At 38.0% G+C, this 20321-nt stretch overlaps 1 protein-coding gene across 1 annotated transcript in view; it reads left to right on the top strand.

The window, feature by feature from the left end:
* Positions 1–20321, top strand: part of Rgk3 (Rad, Gem/Kir family member 3) — a 182088-nt gene that overhangs the window by 130269 nt on the left and 31498 nt on the right. The gene's annotated exons all lie outside the window — the stretch shown is intronic.

Raw genomic sequence — 20321 nt, 5'->3', positions numbered from 1 at the left:
GACTCTAACTCAAGTCCAGCGGTTGTTGTTTCGAGATTTTATCCCTATCCCGTGGGAATATCGGAACAAAAAGTGGCCTATGTTTTATCCACATGTCCAGCTATCTACATACCAAATTTCATCTAAATCTGTCGAGCCGTTTCAGCGTGAAGGAAGAGTAACAACATACTCACTCACTCACTCACTCACAAACTTTCGTATTTATAATATTAGTAGGATAACTACATTGCACAAAAACTACTCAACGGACTTCGAGAGGTTCGGCACACAGATTAATTTATAAAAACTAATAACCTAACCTAAGCAACCAAAAAGTTGGAAAACCCCTGACTTTGTCACTTAAAAGTTCAATGTGTCTAAACGGCTCAATCGATTTTGATTGAACATGTCTAAAAACCATCGCATTGGTCCACCCGTGAGCTTCGGCGCCACAGACAGACATACATACACACATAGCGGTCAAATTTATTACACCCGTCTTTTTGAGTCGGGGGTCAAAAATAAGCTTGGATAAAAAACTCTATTTTTAATATTACTAGCTTGTTTTTTCTTGGTGTACTTTTTTGCTGACTCTACGTGCATTGCCATACAACTTAGTTTATGTGTACAGTCGAGTTCGTAGACTTGCGAGCAAAAATTTGATCAAAAATATCTAAACACGCTTCTACGCCATTAACTAGAGTCGTGTTCACATATTTCAACTTGACTGTACTAAATGGTTGATGAAAAGATCAATACAATGCAATGACTTAAGTCATTTATTGAACATTTTTATGAAAATTTTTATTGATTAGATTAGATTAGATTAGATTTATTTATTACCTAATGAAAAAATACATTATAAATACATGTCAGGTAATTATAAGAAATTCACAAAAGGATCGTCACATTGTATACAAAATAATAATAATAGTAATAGGTATTGATAGCGGTAAATTAAAAAAACTTGTCAGCCAAAAAATAGAATTAAATTTTAAAAAATAATAATAATAATAATCCTGGTATTGAACATCGCAATGTAAGCGATACAGAATCAAGCAACAATAACAACAAACAGGTACAGTCAACCAATTTCATTTCTAGGCCCCTATAGAACCTTGCCATAGTAAATAGTTTTGATTCGTCTATACTATACAGGGTGCAAAGTTGAGATGGGGCAGCAATACGGGGTTAAGACTAACTTTAGTTAAAATTTTTTAGTTTTTAGTTGTCTACATAGCCACTGTTTAATTTTCTTTAAGCATAAACTATTCATATTCTTAATAAAACAACATGCGAAAGTTTCACTTTACAAATTAATACCCTACGAACTGTATGGAAAAAGTTTTCTTTGATTTGTGGCTGTTCTAGTACTCTAACCTTAGTTGATCTCAAAGAGTGTTTTAATCCTTGATATAAATGGGGACCGATGGGCATTGATAAAAAAGTCAAATCTGTCGATTTTTCTCGCTGACTCTACATTTTATCAATCAATTCTGTAAATGTCGATTGACATCAACTCAAAAAGTTAGTAAAGGTCTCCTAAGAGCATTTTTGCGTACCCCATCTCAACTTCTCACATTCCACCTTTATGACTCTATAGCAATGCCTGTTGGATGATAAAATGTCACAATGACAAGGTTATTGTGGTGGCATGGGAATCAAATTGTTTGACTATACAGTTAGGTAGGTTGGTCCATCTATTTACATGCTCAAATGCTACCAGAGAGACCAGACACACCTCTCAAAGTTAGAATTCCCTACCTTTTTTCGATGGGGGGTTAAAGAAAGCTGGCATTGAAAGTGGTATCACTATAAAATCCCGCAGAATGTTTTAAAAGCCAGAGTATAAAAGCGTGGCCATTTTGTTTTATTTAGCACGAACAGCGCGTCAAACACACAGGGGATATATTTCAAACAGTAACACCAGTATTCCACTAAACATCGTCCTCAAGTACATCGTATTGTCTATATCTTTGCAGATATGAAATATGTTTCTGTTTCTGTCCTTTTTTTGTACATTTCTAAAAAGTATTGAAATGTTTTAGCTCTGTATAAAAACGACTTATAAATCATTGTGGTGTCACGTGGCAGCTGTCAGTGTTTTTGACTTTTTGCATCTTGTTATTGGACATCCTTCCGTCCGCTCTCTTGCGCTCTGACTCTCGCATTGTCATGTTGTGTCCTAATCTAAATCTATTTGTATTTGATAAATCGGCTATCATATACTGTAAAGTTCTAATATTATTAAACCACAAGTTCATCTGTTGATCTTCGTGATTTTATTTGCTGCCGCTATATCTTTTTTCGTTCCCTGGATCCACGCACTCTTGTAATAAAAACCACGAAGAAATGTTTTACTTTCTTTTGATTTGGTAATAAGTTACTTTGATAGTTCTGAACAACACTACAACAATCTAAGGAAAGTTAAAAAAAGTACAGTCAGCAAAAAAGTTTGTGTTGAAAATGCCCAGCAGTGGTACACATATTAGTCCAAGATTTATCAATATAAGATTTAAAGTAACTTGAAATTCGGCATACCGACCAATAAAAGTGGGTCAAAATGAACTTACAAGATTTGACTGGTGAGTCACACAACAACAGCAACACAACAACAGTACACAAACAACGAACAGGGCAAGTATTAATAAAAGCTTGTAAAAAGGTCAACTCGCACGTCTAGACTGAGACTGATCTTGGACATTATCACCTCCCAAAAAAGGACAATAATTTTAGCGCAATTTAATTTTGCGAGTTGACATTATTTTGTTTATTGGTCTTATTCTCAAGGTGCGAAGTCTTACTGTTAGTTTCTGTGTAATGCGACAAAGCAAATTGCACGTCACCTCGTGAGGGAATTTTGGTGTACCTGCGGGATAGAGCGGGATAGAGGCCGGGACGGGAAACGGTTCCCGACTATATTCGGAAGGGCGGCGAATCAGGCCTTTTGTAATATTCGGTGGGTTTGATGGGGTGCCTTATGAAAAGTAATGGGCTAGTATCAAAGGGAATTCGCTGGGATAAAGATTGCTAAGTGAAACAAAATCGAACTCGTGAACCGAGGATTTCTTATCTACAGTCAAGGTCAAATATATATAATACACCACAAGATCTGGAAAAATCAAACTGACTATCTGTTAAAGTACAGTTTAATTTTTCCACGCAATTCACGCTCGACCATTTAGTTCGACTTAAGTTATCTTTGTCTATATAAGTACGTCATAACATTGTATATAGTTCAGTACATTACATGTTTAATTCCATCAGATGAGATAAGTCGATCACGAATGAGTTTTATGTAAAAAAAAATCATAGATTATTATTATAATACAAATATAAAAATATAGCCTTATCTTATAGGTACGTAAGTACCATCTTAAGAGTAGGAGAATTTAATTAATTATGCCTTCTTGTCAAGGAAAACCCACACTACTTTACACTCAGTACTGAGAGCAGTACAAGGCACACAAGGGCCTAATATATGAACCTATACTACCAACCTCCCTGCTGATCTGCCATCTACAAGAAAAACTATTACAATATGTGTATTATCCTGTATAACAATTTGCCTGTAGACCTTAAACTAGAAAATAAGACATTATTCAAAATTAAATTGAAAAAATGGCTCCAAGAAAATTGTTTCTTTGGTATTAAAGAATATTCAACTTAATATAAGTATAATTGTGGTTTGACATCGTAATATTATACCTAATGATTATAACATTTGACAACTAAGTAATATAATTAGACATTGAAAATTTGTACACCTACATGTAGGTTGAATACGCATGTACCAATATTTGTATTTTAACACCGTGTAACTTATTCATACACATAAATATTTCTGATTCTGATAAATATTATATATTTCAATACTCTTTCCTCCATAGTTAAAATTGTCAAGACATTGTAATAGCAAATGTAAACGTAAGATACCCAAGCTTAAAAACCATCGAAAGATACCATTTCAAACGAATAAAGAATCTGGAATTCACATTTTAAGATACATTTTATATTCTTATTCTTCACTAACGAGGTCCGTAAGTGAATAGGTATAATGCGCTGGAAATCGACTCTTGTGAAAAAATATTTTTTTCGCGAGAAAACTTTCTTTAGTGAGAAAAATGGGACTCCATTTGAATGCGACGCGGCCTGTTGGCGGCTTAAATGCAGAGTGATTTGTGGAGCTTAAGTTTTAAATATATTTCTTTAGTATCATTACTCACGGCTTCACAATCTATTTAACTAATATGTTCTACTGACGTTTTATTTAATCTTCTCTTTATATGACATGTAATTATTATAAAAAAATATGCCTGAATCTTGAAAGAACAAAAAAATATATATCCTCGTGTAGCTTAAAATATTTCGTAAGCGTCATCATCATCATCATGTCAGCCGAAAGACGTCCACTGCTGGTCATAGGCCTCCCCCAAGGCTCTCCACTCAGAGCGGTCTTGTGCTTTCCGCATCCAACGTGATCCAGCAGGTCGTCGCTCCATCTTGTTGGAGGCCTACCGACAGCTCGTCCCGCGGTCCGCGGTTCTTAATAATTAACACATTATAAATATATTATTTTGTTATAAAACTAATAAGATAAATTTTAATCTTGTCAACTTTCATCGCGTAAAACGGAACTCAATCACAATAGAGCTTGACTTTGCTTATCGACCGATTTGATTCCACAATCTTGTCAAATCGTTTGACTCGCTTCATCTAGTACGAGAGCGAAGGTCCTTGAATGCGTCTTTGTTTTGAGTGTTTCGTAATTTTTGATGTTTTGAACTGTTACTTTGTTATTCAATTTTGTTATAACGGTTTTTGTTATTTTTTAATCGTTATTAGTTTTGATATAGTGCCAAAGAAGACCGCATGGTTTGTGATATCCCGATAGACAAACACTTGCTACGCATGTGAAGCCACAGGCAAAAACAAACAGGCAAATATAAACTAACATTAATAAAATCGATTACACACCCTTAGCACATTTAATCGAGAATCGCAATAAATCGATTTGAATTTACATTGTCACAATTCTTTAATTGCTTACACCTTACACCGTACCCAAGCTATCCGAAAAGTAGGTACCTACAGATATTTTTGACGTTTTTCAAACATCATATATATTTATGCGCTTCTACACATACATTCTTCAATATAACATTCAGTTAGGATTTTTAGGGTTCCGGAGCCAAAATGGCAAAAACGGAACCCTTATAGTTTCGCCATGTCTGTCTGTCTGTCCGTCCGTCCGCGGCTTTGCTCAGGGACTATCAATGCTAGAAATCTGTAATTTTGCACGGATATATATGTAAACTATGCCGACATAATGGTACAATAAAACATTGGTAAAAAATTTTTTTAGGGTACCTCCCATAGACGTAAACTGGGGGTGATTTTTTTTTCTCATCCAACCCTATAGCGTGGGGTATCGTTGGATAGGTTTTTTAAAACCAGGTCTTTAGGGTTTGCTAAGACGATTTTTCGATTCAGCGATGTGTTTGCGAAATATTCAACTTAAAAGTGCATTTTTTTATTAAAATCGAGTGTCCCCCCCCTCTAAAATCTAAACCGGTGGGTGGAAAAATTTGAAAAATGCAGTATGGTAGTAAGTATATCAAACTTTGAAGGAAAAATATAAAGGCTAAGTTTGCTTGAGAGTTATTAGTAGTTTAAGAGTAAATAGCAGCCTACGGTATAAAATATATCTAAACTATGGAAGATTCCGTATAAAATACGAAATCCTTAGAAAAATACTACGTAATTTTTTCATAATGGCTACGGAACCCTATTTTGGGCGTGTCCGACGCGCTCTTGGCCGGTTTTTCATAATCGCATTACAAGAGGAGCGGGGAGAGCTGTCAACTTGAACCAAATCAGTCAGGTTTTATACGCCTCTGCTCCGCTCCGTTTCTACAGAAACAAACCCGTAGACATCGCAACAGTCGCAAGAGAGTACTTATGTTTCACAATTCGCACTAACACTCCAAACTTTCCTACACATTGCATACACTATTCCAGCTAAAACTAGACCAGTAGACGCCCTCACCTAATTAGTGCTGTATAATTTAATTAACTTTGTTTCGTTGTAGGGAGCGTGACGCTTTTGCCCCGTGACCAAAGCAATTAAGCAGGCCCTGTGACATGGGCAGTAAAAATAAATTGCCTCGCTCTAAGTACTTGTCAGTAAAGGCTTGAAATGCGGGTAAATACGCACGCGAGACCTTAATAAAGATTGGAGATCCTGGGAAGGAAAAAAGATTACCATCATCATCATCCCAGCCTATATACGTCCCACTGGTGGGCACAGGCCTCCTCTCAGAACAAGAGGGCTTGGGCGCGGGCCCAGTGCGGATTGGGAACTTCACACGTACCTACCATTTAATTGCTTGACCTTTGTGCAGGTTTCCTCACGATATTTTCCTTCACCGCAAAGCTCGTGGTAAATTTAAAATGTAATTCCGCACACGAATTTCGAAAAACTCAGAGGTGCAAGCCGGGGTTTGAATCCACGGCCCTCTGCTTGAGAGGCGATAGGCCAAACCACTGGCCATCACGGCTTTATTGAAAAGATACATAGTGTTTATTCCACGAAATTGAATAGTTCTCACGGGATAACTTTGAACGAATTCTTAGCAGAAGTCGCGGGTAAAAGCAAGTCTTAATAATATATTTTTAATTTCAGTTGTTTTATGAGACAACGTAATTCGAGCGAGGCGACAACGGCGCGTTGAAAATTGATAATTAATTTCAGGAGAATTTCCTTGTTACCAACAATATTAAGCGTCCGACATAAAAAGGTTCCATATTTTTTTTTTTTTTTTTAATAGCCTATATAGTGTCCCACTGCTGGGCAAAGGCCTCCCCTTTCTCCTTCCACTCGTCTCTGGCCTCGGCAAAATGTTGCCAGTCCGGCTGGAATCGCTCCAAATCGTCCCGCCACCTTCTTTTAGGCCTACCTCTGCTCCGGTGCCCGTCGCTTGGAAAATTTAAAATTTTTACTCAACCAAAATTTAATCTTTGGCCCTTCAGTATGAGGTTCGAAATTCAATTTGCAGAATTCGGCACTTAGAACATTTGATTGAAGATAGTGAATTGTTATGTATGAGAGAAATTGGTTACCATAAATTGTTAGGCTGCGCTTTTAGCTTATGGCGGAGTGAAGCAAACACATAATAAACAGATTAGTGTCCTTAAAAATCTAATGTTCACTTCTCATGCTCGTAAAGTTCGTGTTTATGCTGGATCTAGGCGACATAAAATGACTTTTTATGCTCGTGCATGAAGTAAAATCTTCGTCTAAGACCAAGGCAATCGGGTGTTACCTAACAGCAAAAAAAAAGTTTCTAAGGCGACGTGCCGGTGCCGCGGAAGCAAAAATGTATGAAAATGTATGAAAATGTATGGCTAGCTTTTTCACTCACTGGTGCCGGTTTATTGTACCATTTTGTCGGCATAGTTTACATATATATTCTTGCAAAATTACGGCTTTCTAGCATTGATAGTCCCTGAGCAAAGCCACGGACGGACAGACAGACAGACAGACATGGCGAAACTATATTGTTTTTGCCATTTTACAAAACCCCCAAAAAAATACACCCGAAATTTGAAAATGACAAATGTGAGTAACAAACAAATATAAACAGAAAAAATATAACATGTACAAGTAACACCTAAGTATGGTTTCAGCCAAATAAATTCATTTCATTTCTTAAAAATATAAACAATATGGTTATTAAAAGTACAAACAAAACTGTCCGCCCCGCTACCAGTTGGTAAACAATTCGCGGCCTTATTTTACTGGCTGAATTCAGCTGTGGAAGCTGCACAGTATTATGGTTTAATGAAGAACAGTTGATTAATGAAGCCATCTGGCAAACAGAGACAGCATGATCTGCATAAAAAGCAGAGATGAACGCGGGTTCTGTGACAGGAGTTGGCACTAGTATAGTAAGGTCCGTAGTCTGTAATCAGTCATTATATTTTACTGAAATATGTACAACCAAGATATGGTCCACAGAAAAATTATAGTGCTACATGTTTTTTTTTCACAAAAACATGCAATATGTTTAAAGTGTATATTATGCATAAAAGTAACGTAGTGTGTGTGTATGTGTGTTTGTGTGTGTGCGCGTGCGTGTGAAACTTGCCAATCCGCACTGGGCCCGTTTAATTTTCGATAATATTGGACTGGATGGTCTATTTATGTAGGTACTTGTGAGCAAACATTTGATCAATAACCCTCCTTCTTCGCAGTCGGGTAAAAATATCTGAACACGACTCTATTGTTAACATCGTAGTAGCGTGTTCAGATATTTTTGATCAAATTTTTGCTCACAAGTTTATAAACTCGATTGTATGTTAGTCTTGTGGGGTTTGTTTGTGTGAATATAATGGTAACTAAACAGTGTTTAGCCAAAGACAAACATTAAAGGAAATATTATACTTGACGCTAGTTAATATATTCTAGCTGTAAAAGCATTGTCCGGGCTTTCACTAGAATCAAAACGGACGGCAAACCGGGCCGTCGGAAACGGTGCGGGTGCCGTCCAAGATGTAGGCGGAAAGCGGTTTGGTATTAACTTTTACTATAGGTACCTGTAACTATACCAGTGCCCTTAGTGCAAGTTTTCGGTTACAAAAACCGTCTCGATCGCGTTCGCGTTAAAATCTTAATTTGTATGGAAACACGAACATCGCAAACGTTCCGCTAGAGGCGCTGTTCGTGTTTCCATATAAATTGTAATTTTAACGCGAACGCGATCGAGACGTATTTTGTAACCGAAAACTTACACTAAGGGTACAGCTATGGAGAGAGCTATGCTTGAGGTTTTCTCTACGGGATCGAATCGGAAATGAGGAGATACGTAGAAGAACAAGGGCCATCGACATAGCCAAGCGAATTAACTCGTTGAAGTGGCAATGGGCAGGCCATATGGCATATGGCATAGTGCTATATAGCACTGAGAACAGATGGCCGTTGGGGCCGAAAAGTTCTCGAGTAGAGGCCGCGGATTGGCAAGCGCAGCGTAGGACGTCCACCAACGAGATGGACGGATGACCTGGTTAAAGGCGCCGGTTGAATGAATGAATGAATGAAAAAGTATTTATTTGTCATTATTTTTACATAGGTTTTTGTACATAGCCCTGCAAAACTGTTTACACAGTTTGTCTGCACGGTGGATGCAAGCCGCTGCCAACCGAAGCAACTGAAGGTCTATGGGGGGGGGGTCCAAAGGGCTTATGTCCAACAGTGGACGTCCTACGACTGAGATGATGATGAATGATGATACCTGTAACAGTTTTAGTGAGTTGCTCATTATTTGACGCGTAGTAATGTGAGTAAACACCAAACAGTGCACGATCATACGCATACGGCCGCTGACTGGGTACACGTTATTTTAAAACGCTTCTTGCCCTAGAAGCCGCTACGTATTGAACCATCAGTGCCACGTCAGTGTGACTCTAAAATCAGCCTGAAATTCCATTACATTAATATTAAGTAGTTAGTTAGGTTAAGACGTGCTATTTGTAACATGGACGTAGTGACAGATATTTGAAAGCAAAACTTAAAATTTAAAAGCTAATAAAATTTTACGTAAGAAAAGGGTAAGGGTGTGAGTCCGCAAAATACCTAAGGCCAGATTTATTAAATTATTGTATAGGTACAAGCTTCTAGAGAGCTTGCCTCTTCTAACTTGCTCCAGCTGGTGTACGGAAGCGGGCACCTTTGATCCACCGCCGCGCGATAAGCGAAGCGACAGGTGACGCCATTTTGTGTTACGATGCGACGGCAATCGCGGCCGACGCTGAACGATGCGACCGCGATTGCGATCGACGCTGCTACGTGTCGTTCTTAAGTTCTTAAGGGAAACTGCATCAGAAGGTACATATAAATAACTCAATAGTAAATTGTACACTAAGAGCATAAAACGAGCCATTTTACCCAAGATGTTTCTTATAGCCACCCGAGCCGGTACGGCGAGGGTGGATAGACAAGTCGAGGGGAAAATGGGTTTAATGCTCAATCTCAGGGTTTCTCAAACTTATGGCTCCACGTACCCCTGTTAAAGTTTCTAGACGATAGCGAACCCCTACCTCCCCCCCTCCAAAGAAAGTAATAAAATTGACTGTTGGAGAAAGTAAGGTTATTTTTATTTCAATTACCATCATAATATAATGTATATTATTATTTATTTCAATAAAAAGTAACAAATATAGGTAACAATCATCTTGCCAACGAAAATACAAACTGAAACAAACAACAACAAATAACAAACAAACAAGGAACAAATTTGGAGTTGAAATAAAAAATACAAAAAGACTCCAAAAACCAATCTTAATCATTTTGCTAGTCTTGCAGCCTGGTGGTTTTTGGAGTCACGTAAACCTTGTCGCGAACCCCCTACCGTCAAATAGCGAACCCCTAGGGGTTCGCGTACCCCACTTTGAGTAACCCTGCTCTATCTATTGGCGGGTAGCATAGTTAACGTACTTGTTTTTTTTGAATTGCCAGTCCATTCACGATGTCTTTTAGCACACCGGCGTGTGGCTTCCCCATCACGCCTCCGCGTTTGACCCAAATGTAAACAGTGGCAAGGGCCAAACCGAGCGGTGTGAGTAAACATGACGATTGACGTCACGGCAACGAGAGCTCAAGTGCACCGTGCATAATAGCCTCATGAAATGAGTCAGAAGATATTTAAGGATTTAAGTAGCGTGAGGCTGGCAGTAATAATACAAGGTATCACAAAATCGTAGTATTTCGGTCGATCTTTGGCTAAATACAGCTGATTACTCATATCCATCACACACACAACACACAAACATCACGCCTGTATTCCCAATTGGGGTGGGCGTTATCGCTTCGGAGCCACTTTTAGCAATTTTAGGTTTTGAGTTTGACAAAAAACGGTACAATAGTGACAGGTTGCTAGCCTGTCGCCTACGGTATACCTTAACCTATCCTCAGTCGCCTCTTACGGCATCCACGGAAGTAATGGAGAGGTGTAATTCTAACCCGACACCACACGGGTACTCATATCCATGTTTTTTAGAATTCCGTACCCAAAGGGTAAACATGGGATCCTAATACTAAGACTTCGCTGTCCGGCCGTCCGTCTGTCACCAGGCTGTATTTCATGAACCGTAATAGTTAGACAATTGAAATTTTCACAGATTATGTATAACTGTGGCCGCTATAACAACAAATACAAAAAGCAGAATTAAATAAATATTTAAGGGGGGCTCCCATACAGCAAACTTGACTTTTTTGCCGTTCTTTTTCTACTATCTAATATTGTATAATTAATGGTACGGAACCCTTCGTGCGCGACTCCGACTCGCACTTGGCCGGTTTTTTTACCCAACTACCGGAAGGAAATTGAAATAAAGTCATCGACATAGCTCAGAGAATCAGCAAGATGAAGTAGCAGTGGGCCATATCTGCCAAAGAACTGACAACTGGTGTAGTAGGTAAACGAGTTCTTGAGTAGAGTCCGCGTCTCGGCAAGCGTAGTGTAGATGCCCTTTGGCCAGGTGGAGTGACTATCTGCGAAAGTCTGCTGGTAGCAGCTGGATGCGTCGAGCCGAGGACAGAGCGCAAAGAAGGGTTATGTTTTCGAGCGTATGTGTATATGCAATATGCGGCCTAAACCATTGTACAGCGCCTCTATAAATAATTTACGCCGTCGCTATCGAGTACGGTCACTGTTAACTCATGGTAGTGGTACTGAACCTCTCTTTAAGTTTAAGGTCACAGCTCATTACGGCCATCCGGCACCCGACCAGCACCGCCTCGCTTCGAGCGGTTAGTATACTTCATATGGATTTGTATGGGTATGCGCTTATATATGTACTCTGTGACGGCGAGTGAACCACTCGGTGACAGCCCGTTGCTCGCCGCCATAGTGACTTCTAGGAAATTCGTGGACCACGCGAGGCCCACTCGTTGTCAACACGGCGTCCACCCGTGGACCACCTGTCGACAACGAGTGGACGCCGAAAGTCGAGGCGGTGCTAGTCGGGTGCCGGGTGGCTCTAATGAGCTGTGATGTTAAACTTAAAGATAGGTTCAGTATCATGAGTTAACACTGACCGTACTCGATAGCGACGGCGTAAATTATTTGTAGAGGCGCTGTACAATTCTCCATACAAATAATTTACGCCGTCACTATCGAGTACGGTCACTGTAAACTCATGGTGGTGGTACAGATTTTACATTTAGGCACATTACGTTAGGCGATACAACGGGCTCACGCGAGTTGGACTCCCGCACCGCCGATGGTTCCAGCCCATCGTGAAGCGTTCTTTTCACACAGCTTTAGCTCAACAGTTTCATACTTAAATCTGTACTTAGTTAATTGCTCCGTCGGCGTTGTTAAACTGCACATGCACAGGATTTATAGCCGAGCTAAATAACTAGCGTTTAGTTAAACGGAGTTAGTGAAATAGTTAATTAAGGCGAAAGCACACTTAAATTAGTTTGCTAGTGTCGTTCAAAACACGAAACAAAATATCGATTTTCTTTTCTTTCTTTGAATAATAATAAATAAGTACCTGGGCTAAAACTCGATAATAAGCGTTTTCCCAGAGATAAGACCACGCTAGATCGATTTGTCATCCCTGAAAACCCCCTCATGCCAAATTTCATCGAAATCGTTGGAGCCGTTTCCGAGATCCCCGAAAGTGTAATACAATATATAAATATACAAGAATTGCTCGTTTAAAGGTATTAGATAATAATATCATGGGACACTTGACACCAATTGACCTAGTCCCAAAGGAAAGCTTGTATAATGGATACTAGGCAACGGATAAACATACTTATAAATACATACATACATACCTATTAAACACCCAAAGCCCAAGAACAAACATTCGTATTATTCATACAATAATCTGCCCCGGCCGGGAATCGAACCCGGGACCTTAAGCTTCGTAATCAGTTTCTCTAACCACTTGGCCATCCGGTCCGGTTGAATATTCAGGAAAACGAAGAAAACCGATGACTCCCGAAAGACACACACACACACACACACACACACACACACAAACTCATTTTTTACAATATTGTATTATTCTTTATTGTACTTAAAACATGTGACATTAACAGATAACAAGAGAATGAGAATAAAAGCGAACTTAATATATATATAGGATTACTTAATAACATAAATTTATAAAATAAAATATCATTAATAAAAATAATTACAAACAATACGCCTTCATCGTGTATTTTAAGAATGGAATAACAGTAATTTGAATTTTCAGCTATTAAACGGTGCTGCAATCAAATGTAATATGTAATGTTTGTAAACATATAACGCTATGCCGCGAATCACCGGCCAGTCTAAATGCAGACCCAAACAAAGCGTCTAGACGCTTGATTTGCGGCAAACATGACGTCAGTTGACGCCTGGCGCCATTTTGGTTTACCTGTGTTATAAACGAGTAAATTTTTTGTTGCATTTTATTATACTAGTGTTGTAGAAAACTCGAATCCTTGTCCTTGGCACACGTTTCAAGAAATGTGTAATAAATATAGCTACTTATACTGCCTATATACAATGGTTTTAATCGGTGATCAGAAGTTGAAAAATATTAATAACCGCTAATGGTGTCTAGTAGGTAAGATTGTAACACAATTACCTCACTGTTACATTAATTACAGCTAATAATGTTATTAAAACCAACAACCAATGGATACAATGGTCATACTGCATGAAGTAGATACCTAAGTATATGGAATTCCCCGTACCTATAAGTCTTGTATCTTTTATCAATATTCATGACTTTCTATGTATTTCACAGGTTACTCGTAGCTTTTGAAGCAGGTTGTAAACTCATAGACTAAACCCTTATAGTGAAAGTAATTTTCGAAATAATATATAGTATTTTTTTCAGCAGTTGTATAATAGGGGTCAAAAAAGGCGAGTGGCGTAAATAGGGACTCATTATAATATTATATTTTATCATTATGTTATTGAAACGAAAATCACACCTTATTTGTTACGTCCCACGTAATCTATATCTATATCTATACCTACTAATTTATATCTATACTATCTACACTAATATTATAAAGATTGGATTTTTGGATTTTTGTTACGAATTAACTCAAAAACTAATGGTCCGATTTTAAAAATTCTTTCACTATTAGAATGCTAAATTATTCCAAAGTGCCAAAGTGTTAAAAATAAATAATTAAATTAAAATAAAATAAATATTTAAGGTGTGCTCCCATACAGCAAACCAGGTTTTTTTTCCGTTTTATGCTAATGTCTAATGTTGTATAGGTACGGACGGAACCCTTCGTACGAGAGTCCGCCTTGCACTTGGCCGTTTTTTTTTACTTTGCCCGTGCGAAGCCGGGGCGGGTCGCTAGTGTCATAATAATTTGATATTTCATTTTCCTCTTCTTTTATCTGTTAAGTAATTCTCTAAAAGTTTTCCTCCTTAGCCTACTTTTTTCTTGTCTGTAATGTCCATTGATATCTCTCTTTACTATACAAGGGACACACGAGCAGGAGGGTCGAGTGATGGAAAGGATTTGTCGCTGGTTTTTCTGTGGCGTACCGAGCACGTCACTATATATGTTTGTTTCGTGACGGTGAAAACCACCAGATTCGCTGTTAACCAGATTATCCGTCCATCTCATTGGTACGTTGCCGCAACGGCCATCTGTTCTCTGTGCTATATGGCCTGTCCATTGCCACTTCAACGAGTTAATTGCGTAAATAAAGTGGTAGGTGAAGGTCGTCGATTTGAGCGAAACGAAACGAAACTGGTGACAAGAATTACGTCACTGTTTATTAAAACCAGTGATTTTAGTAACCAGTTTCTTTCACTGCCTGCAGTGACGCGTTCTGTGACAGTCACTGTAACTGAATTAGAAATGAAACTAGTATTTAACGTAATTTCTATTGAGCTATGACGTTATTTATCACAAGCATCGTTTTTCGGTATAGTTAATGTCAATAATTTCATAATCTAAAAATCGTTTCTTTGACGTTGTATAAAGTTAATTTATAATTTTTACTCTGTGCTACTAGTGACGTCTGTAACGTTGAGGTGAAAATCGCATCACCACAAAATAGCTCGTTACAAAAATCACCACTTGTCGCTTGACGTGAAACCAGTTATTTGGTTATTCAGCACGTCACCAGTTACTGTATTCGGTGACGTCAAATAACGTCCACCTCGATAAAGTGGTTTTAACTTTTATAGCAGTTAGTCTTTCTTTCAGTTCATTCTTGCACACTTATTTCTGTCGCAACGGTACAAAGCAACTCAGGCAATGCAAAATATGAAGGGCGGCGCTGCCAAGAGTCCAGAGCTAACTTTAATTTGGAAGAATTATATTTTTTCTTTTAGCGCTATAAAATTTTACTCGCAAATGTGATTAAAACTTTGTATACAAACGTAACATTGGAGTACCACAGATTCATTATCGACTTCGACGCAGCATACTCTCGTTCGTAATTCCTTAAACTTCCCTGAAGACACAATGTACTAATAAAAAACGGAATATAGCCTCCTGCGACCCACCATACAACAAAAATTGACATCGAAATTTAAAACTTAACATCTCATGGATAAAGTTGATTTTTTTTTTGTAAATTTGAATGATACAGAGAAAATGACACTTTACTGCTTTTTCAAAAGATAAGTTCTATTGCTAACAATATGTACTAGTATTATCACTTTGAACCCCAGGAGGATAGAAAATAGCCCTTTGCTACCTACTTAGGTAGAGAATAAGCCTGTTGATTTAGGTTATTTAATTTTGAACTAACTGTATATAGTTAGAAGCTTTTATTTAGCTTACGAAACATTTTGTATCATGCAATAAATCACTCCATTCAACGCTGCTCTCTCATTCTTCGAGTATTGTTAAGTATATAATAATATTAGACTGAAAATTAACGGCATTATAAGTTGTTTTTGTCGCAACAAACGTTTTTTATGTTTTACCGTCTAGTTAAATACTACGAAAACACCATTCCATTGATATGACATCATCATAGGGCAATTTAATCACAGTAAATAACTGAGATAAAGATGATTGCGCTCGACACACGTTACGACAAAGGACAATCACACAACACGCATTGTGTCAAAAAGCGGAAGCTTCAAAGGTAACTCAAAAAATATAAATTTATCTGCATTATCTATTCGGCTGGTAAGTCTATGCTGAAAAACTGAAACTGGGCTAACGTTGGTTCAACTAACTCTTAGTTTAATACAATACGGTCTTAACTTTATAAGAGTACTATTTAATTTAACCAAAGCCATAACTCGAAATGCAACTGCAGTATGGATTAAAACTTATGTAAATTAGCATAGCGTTTTTATTTCAAATCGAAACGTGGTATTGCGAGTTGTACCATTTTTAGGGTTCCGTAGCCAAAATGGCAAAAACGGAACCCTTATAGTTTCGCCATGTCTGTCTGTCTGCCTGTCTGTCTGTCTGTCCGTCCGTCCGCAGCTTTGCTCAGGCACTATCAATGCTAGAAAGCTGTAATTTTGCACGAATATATAAGTAAACTATGCCGACAAAATGGTACAATTAAAAATTCAAAAGTATATTTTTTTAGAGTACCTCCCATAGACGTAATTTCGTTGGATAGGTATTTTAAAACCTTAGGGGGTTGCTAAGACAATTTTTAATTCAGTAAGTTGTTTGCAAAATATTCAACTTTAAAGTGCAAATTTTCATTAATCTGTCATCTCCCAGGATAACAGGATCAAAGGAATTTGGGCACAAATTTGTGCCTCTGGGAGAGGACAGGTTAAAATAGGGCGTCCCTCCCCCTCTAAAATCTAAACCGGTAGGTGGAAAAATTTGAAAAAATTCAGGATGGTGTAAGTATATCAAACTTACAAAAAAACTATAACGGTTAAGTTTTCTTGAGAATTATTCGTAGTTTAAGAGTAAATAGCAGCCTAAGGTATAAAAATATTTCTAAACTTGGAATATTCCGTACAAAATATAAAATCTTTAGCAAAATATTACTTATTTTTTTCGTAATGGCCACGGAACCCTATTTCAGGCGTGTCCGACACGCTCTTGGCCAGTTTTCTTTTTTTGGGTTCTGTGCTCAGACCCGGATGTTTCTAAGAGTGGCTTCTCACGTTTCTCACGTCAGTTGAAATGCACGTCAAATTATCGCAAGTTTTCGACCGAATTTTCAGTGAGTTTCGGCGTAAAATTGAAGTTTCGGGTTCGGATAAAATCTGCTGAAAGTAGAATCCGAATAAAAACTGGATTCGTGGGCTATCCTACCGCACTCGGCAGCAATCGGCGTGTTTGGTACCGCCACCCGTACATCTACTAAATTGTCTTAGCTAAATTGTTATTGGAATTCGCTCCTGTCGTCTGTACTTCTATATAAATACAACCTAAGGCTAGAGTGAATAGTCTGAATGAATAAGTGAGATAGGCCTTTGGTCTCTCTTTCTTTCTTTTTTAGGGTTCGGGAGCCAAAATGGCAAAAACGGAACCCTTATTTAGCCTTAGAAAGTTGTAATTTTGCACGAATATGTATGTAAACTATGCTGACAAAATGGTACAATAAAAATACGTAAAGTGGGGGTGATTTTTTTTCCCATCCAACCTTGTAGTGTGGTGTACCGTTGGATAGGTCTTTTAAAATCAATAGGGGGTTGCTAAAACAATTTTCGATTCAATGACTTTTTTGCAAAATATTCAACTAAGTGCAAATTTTCATTAAAATCGAGCGTCCCCCCCCCCTCTAAAATCTAAACCGGTAGGTGGAAAATTTTGAAAAAATTCAGAATGGTAGTATTATATCAAAATTTCAAGGAAAACTATGACGGCTAAGTTTTCTTGAGAATTATTAGTAGTTTAAGAGTAAATAGCAGCCTAAGGTATAAAATATACCTAAACTTGGAAGATTCCGTATAAAATACGAAATCCTTTCAAAAATATTACGTAATTTTTTCGTAATGGCTACGAAACCCTATTTTGGGCGTGTCCGACACGCTCTTGGCCAGTTTTTTTTTTCATTCTTTCATTTCCACTTCTTATCAGGTTGAGAAAAAAAACCAATCACGGACTATTTTTACATAGCTTTTCATTTAGTTTCACCTGTCCTGTTGTCTGTCTGTAATCAATCTTGTAAGTTAAATTCGACCAGCTTCCAGTATGGCTTATCTTGAACTTTGGTACACTTATGTAAATTGCGTGACAATACAATAATCTGGTAGTCACATCCTGGTAGTCCAATCAGCATTGTCTCCGCAGGACGCTACTCTTGAACGGTTAATAGCATCGACTTGAAATTTGGTATGCAAATGTAGTTTGGATGGCAATGCAAGTACAGTCAACAAAAAGTGCAGTCGGCAGAAAAATCTTGTATTAAAAATGATGTTTCTTATACCAAAAAAAAAAATTATGTAAAGAATAATATCTTCGGATCCATGGGTAATTTCTATAAATTACTGAAACGTAATATCCCGTATTCAACTTTGTGGTGTGCCCCCCCATATTTTATCCTATCAAATGAGCCTCAAAGCCACAAAAAGGGTATGTTTGCATTAAGCTTGCGATATTAAATTTTATTCGGCAGCATCTGGCGGACGGTAAATTACGGTTGCCCTATTATCATGATAACACTGAACAGAGACGGGTAATCTAACTTTGTTCACACATAGTTCTACAGGGTGGTTTTGGAGATGTGAGGAGGATGGGATCGATTCTACACAACCCAGTAAATGTAAGTATTATGTTGTCGCGCCATCATAGAAATTACCCGATCATAAAATATAACAAAGTGGCAATGGGCAGGCCACATCGCTCGAAGAACGGATAACCGTTGGGGGAGAAAGGTCCTCGAGTATGGCGACCACGAACCGGAAGACGAAGCGTTGGCTGGCCTCCCAGCAGGTGGACTGACGACATCGTGAGGGTAGCGAGAAACCGGTGGATGCAAGTGGCGAGTTGTCGTTCATTGTGGCGTTCTAAGGGGGAGGCCTTTGTCCAGCAGTGGACGTCTTTCGGCTGATGATGATGATGATGAAAATATAACGAACAATCAACTTTTTTATATTATAGGGGGAAAACGAGCAGCTGGGTGACCAGATCGAAAGCAATCACCGCCACCAATGAACACCCATAACATAAGTTGAGTTACGGATGCGTTGCAGCCCTTTGGGAAAAGAGTTTTCAAACGAGCCTACTCGTTTGATAGACGTTGATTTATAAAATACTAGGCTGAACCCGCGGCATCGCACGCGAATTCCAATTTTTTGAAATGTTTTTTGAAAATTCAAGATTTACTAAAATTAAATTCCGAGGTTTACTGAATTCTCATGGGAATTCCACAAAAAAATATCGGGTTCCAATGGTCTTTGCACTAAAGGCAGCCTCGCAAAATTTTATAACTAAAATTCTATCCCGATCCCGTGGGTATATCCAGATAAAAAATATCCTGTGTTATTCCAGATGTCCAGCTATCTGCATACCAAATTCCGTCTAAATCCGTTCAGCCGTTTTAGCGTGAAAGAGTAACAAACTCACACATACACGCACACATAAACTCACAATCTTTCGCATTTATAGTATAAATGGAGTCGGATACAAAAAATAATCAAATATACCGTATTTTGGCAACAAAACGCTAGTCTATAATTAAATAAGTTGGTTAGTTAGTGTCGATCCTGATCGGGTCCCCAGGATCACCCTGTAGTCGGACGATGAGCTTATAATCCAGGAATTAAGAAAGTTTGTACAAGATACTTTGAAGTTTGTAGATGATGATAAGGTTAGGTTTATCGGGCGGTAAGACCTTGTATCCTATCTGATACAGAGATGTTAATTTTAGCCATAATTAGCGGTTTACTTTGTCTGAGAAGTATTTGTTCGCTAACCCATAGGAACTTTACAATTTTCTAGGATTAAAAATAAAATAGCTGTGTATTTTTTTTAACTTAAATTTCTTTTGGGGTGTGACCGAATGATAACAAAGAATGATAACTATAATCAATTATACATCGATATAAGATCACCTGGAGTAAAAGTGACTATGGGGTAATTGCGACCATTTTATTTATTTTTTAAGCAAGTTGATTTACAGTGCCGCTGTCTAGTGATGATAAGAATAGAAGCCTTAAGCCTAATGGCTTCTATCACTAAACAGAAAGAGCTGTTGTAACTCACCTCGATTATATTAAAGTCGCAATTGCCTCATAGTCGCTTTTGCCCCAGGTGACTTTACCCTAACTTGACTTTGTCCTGACAATTGTTCGAAGAACTACTAACTGGCAGAGATCCCTTTATGGGATAAGTTCGCTTTTGTACATTTGTTTCTAACTTTAAT

The sequence above is a fragment of the Choristoneura fumiferana genome, chromosome 8 (assembly GCF_025370935.1).
Source record: "Choristoneura fumiferana chromosome 8, NRCan_CFum_1, whole genome shotgun sequence".
NCBI lineage: Eukaryota > Metazoa > Arthropoda > Insecta > Lepidoptera > Tortricidae > Choristoneura > Choristoneura fumiferana.
Note: the sequence above shows the minus strand (reverse complement) of the source record. Positions and strands in the feature narration are given on the sequence as shown.